Raw genomic sequence first — 4,371 nt, forward strand, 5'->3', positions numbered from 1 at the left:
AGACACACAAAAACAAAATCTTCCTTTTGTTGCTTCTCATTGCTTAATCATCATCTATTTATATAGTTTTTAAAACTTATTTGTTTGTTTGTTTGTTTCATGTATGTGAGTACACATACATGTCGCTGTCTTCAGACACACCAGAAGAGGGCATCGGATCCCCATTACAGATGGTTGTGAGCCACCATGTGGTTGCTGGAAATTGAACCCAGGATCTCTGGAAGAGCAATCAGTGCTCTTAACCACTCAGGCATCTTTCCAGCCCTTAAAATTTATTTTATCTGAGGTAAATATGGATGATCCTACTATCATTTAGATTCTTTGAAGACCTGACTGGCCTGGAACTGGTTATATAGATGAAGCTCTACTCAAACTCACAGAGATCCTCCTGCCTCTACCTCCTGAGTTATGAGATTTAAAGGCATGTGCTACCACACCCAACCAAAATAAATAATGTATAGTAGAAGTTTGGGTTTTATCCATTTAGTCACTCTGTGCCTTTTCATTGAGTAATTTGATCTGTTTATATTTAAAGTAAATGATGGCCAACCTTTTCTGCTGTTACTTTGTCACTTATTCACTAACTGTGCCATGATTCCCTTCTTTCTCCCTGTAGTTATATTATCTTCCATGAGAACTGTAGTTGGGTTTCTTGCTTAGACTATTTGGTTATAGCAGGGATTTTTGCTTTATAATTACTGATTATTATAAAATTGTATTTTGATGATAAGTTCTTTTAAACCACTCTTGTCTTTTCAACATTTCTTCCCCCTTTTATATGCTTTTATGTTTCCTGGTTTTTTGTTTATTGAAACATGTTCTTCCTATGTAACCCAAGCTGGCCTCAACCTATGGAAGAAAACATACATCACTTCTCTTCCTGAGTATGATTTGTATCACTTAACATAGTGATTATCAGTCCATTTCTTTTTACAAATATTATAATTTCATTCTTCTTTATAGCTGAATAAAAACCCATTGTGTACAGGTACCACATTTTATTTATTCATTCCTGTACTGGGAGACCCCTCTAGTCATCACTATTGTGATAGTTCAGCAATAAATAAGTGTGTGTACGTATCTCTGCAGTGTGTTGACTTAGAAACCTCCCTGTACCTACCTTGGAGTGCTATAGATGAATCATATAATAGCTCTATTCATAGTTTTTCGAGGAATTCTCACTCTGGTTTCCACCAGCTGGGTTAGTGCTTCTCTTTCTCCACATCCTGTCAGCATTCAAGGATGCTGACATCTTGGTCTTTTTCCCCGCTTCTGGATAATATCTATTCTGCTTGAGGAAGATAGAACCCCAAAGCAACTTTAATTGGCATTCTTCTGATAACTAGAGATCTTAAACACGTTTCTACATATTTATTGACCATTTGCACTTCTTCTTTTGGAAACTGTCCATTCAGTTCATTGATCCATTTATTGGTTGAATGGTTACTTTTGGCATTTTTTCTATCTAATTCTTTAGAGATTCTATATATTAATCTCCTGGAAGAGGTAGAGTTTGCAAAGACGTTCTCCCATTCTACAATCTGCCTCTTCACACTGCTGATACTTTACCTTTGTGGTAAAATAAAAAAAAAAGTATTTTGCTTTTATGAGATACCGTTTATTAAATCTTGGAGTTCTTTCCTGTGCTATTAGAGCCCTCTTCAGAAATGCCCTGTCAACGCCTGTTTCTAGAGTTGTCTTGCCTACCTTTTCCTCCTGTAGGTTTAAAGTTGTGGATTTTATATTAAGGATTTTGGTCTGTTTTGGATTGATTTTTGTGTAGGGTAAGAAATAAGGATCTAGTTTCATTCTTTTACATATTCAAATCTAATTTCCCAAGCACTGATTGTTGAACAGGATTGATTTTGCTTCCTGAAATGTATATTTTGACACCTTTGTCAAAGATTAGGTGGCTGTCACTGTGTGGATTTATCTCTAGTCTACCTTTGTTTAAGGATATTAACATGCTGTTTCGTTACTGTGACTCGGTAGCATACTTTGAGCTCATGTATTATAGTATTTGTACTGGCTGGTTTTGTGTGTCAACTTGACACAGGCTGGAGCTCCCTTATCACAGAGAAGGGAGCTTCAGTTGGGGAAGTGCCTCCATGAGATCCAGCTGTGGGGCATTTTCTCAATTAGTGATCAAGGGGGGAGGGTCCATTGTGGGTGGTGCCATCTGTGGGCTGATAGTCTTGTGTTCTATAAGAGAGCAAGCTGAGCAAGCCAGGGGAAGCAAGCCAGTAAGGAACATTTTTTTCCTTTGAAAATTACACTGAGTCCTCATCAGCATAGTACAGTCCCCACTGTTCTTCTTCTAGAGCGATGAAGCTGTGGATGTCACGTGACCTGCTAAGCATCAGAATTCTCAGTCCCTGTGATAAAAGGCTGATCCACTTGCTGATCCAGGACTCAACCTCCTCACATTCCAAATAATTTTCAATTGACAAGGTCTGCCTTAGCCTGAGGGTAGAAGTGTTCAACTCTCTCTCCAAGGACTTCCTGGTTTATCATTTGTGTGGGGCCTCTGCTTCTCTTGTCACCAGTGGGAAGCCACACTGCTGGAGCTGTGCTCATTGTGGCTCACTTAGCATTTCAGCTATATATGCTCTTCAGCTATATAGTCACCACCTGTATGAATTCCTCCAGTTCTTCCTCTCTGTTTAGAATAGTCTCTTTTTTTTCTTATCTTGATCTCTCTTCACTGAGTCACATTGAGGCAGTTCCTTGTCTTCCGTCTTGCTGCTAAGTGTGTGTGTGGGTTTCCTTTATTATCTCTTTTAATAAACTTTCCCCTGCTTTGGCAGTGTTGAGTCCTACTTGGACACTAATAGACTGGATGTGTGTTCTTCTGGATGACACCAGAAGAACACACATCCAGTTCTCATTAGCTTCTTGTTCTCCTTTTCATTCTCTCTTGGTTTTACTGATTCAATAACTTCTTCTCTAACACCTCCTCTTCCTGTTCCTGTTCCATCCTCCTCCTCTTTCTCCTCCTCTTCCTTTTTTTCCATTTTGTTTTGTTGTTTTGTTTTGTTTTTGGAGACAGGGTTTCTCTGTGTAGCGCTGGTTGTCTTGGAACTCACTCTGTAGACCAGGCTGGCCTCAAACTCAGAGATCCTCCTGCCTCTACCCTTCCCAGTGCTGGGATTAAAGGCTGGCAGCACCATGACCTAATGGTTTTAAGTTATTTTGGTTAACAGTAATTAGATAATAATTTATTTGTTCAGCAATAATAGCTGATAGTCTGTAATTCTAGTCCTCGAGACAAAAATGATTCTGACATTAAGGGTCTGAAATTGTTTGGGGAATACTGTAGTGAACACTTAGAACACAAACCAAAGAAAACAAAGATGGAGGCACTCCAGCTTAACACAATGTCAGAAGCAAATACCCGCACATGACCAGCAAAACCCAGGAGCTGATGGCTCACGTCAATCAAAGCAGGGACCACGACATCAGAAAGAATGAGATGAGCCTCTGTAGGGTCCAGAAGGGCTAGAAAAAAAAAAAAAAAAAAAAAAAAACAAATTCCTACCAGTTCAGTGGATACTGGTCTCCACCAAACTTCAACACAAATGAGCCATGTATGCTCACCAACAAGGGACCCAGTGATCAATCCTCCCACCAGGATCTCCTGCCTCTGGCCTGGCTCTGACCTTGAGTTGTTTTCCTCTCTCTGTTGTGTGAGCAATAAACTGTACATTTGAAAATGACACCTGACTATCTGCCTTTTCTGATGGGTAAGTCTTGTTCAAGGCAAACATCACAAGAAGCACAAGGACACTGACCAATGAAGTATAAAGTCAGATGAGGAATACGGAATCAGCACAGGGAGCCAGAAAGTACCAGGGCTAAAGGTCGGCTTGCAACACGAAGTTCAGAGAAAATCCCTGATGTTGCAGGGCAGGACCTAAACTATTAAAAACAAACCTCCTGGGGAAGGCAAATCAGGGTTTATGCTGACCAGGGTGAGCAAGTGTGTCTTGGGCTTGGGGCTTTAGGTTATCTTCAGGGGCAGAACAGTGTTGGGTCATTCCTTTGGATTTGGAGTTAGTGTGTGACGAAACACTGGAGAAATTCAACTTTGAACAAAGGGTTAGTTCAGGCTCCTGGTTGGAGGCCTCAATCTGAAGTGGACACTCGGCTTGTGTTTTTGGTGTTTTGGTGAAGTAAATATCAGAGTATAAAGAAGAGTTCAGTTGCTCCCCTAGGGACATCTGGGAACCTAACAGAAAAGTGGGGGGAGGGCTGGGTCCTAATATCCTCTTCATGACTATAGTAGTTACTTCTCTAATCCCTGGGACCAAATATCTGACAAGAAAGAACTTAATTGCCAAAGGGAAGAATTGGGGGTGGGTCCCATCAAAT

Source organism: Mastomys coucha, unplaced genomic scaffold (assembly GCF_008632895.1).
Source record: "Mastomys coucha isolate ucsf_1 unplaced genomic scaffold, UCSF_Mcou_1 pScaffold16, whole genome shotgun sequence".
NCBI lineage: Eukaryota > Metazoa > Chordata > Mammalia > Rodentia > Muridae > Mastomys > Mastomys coucha.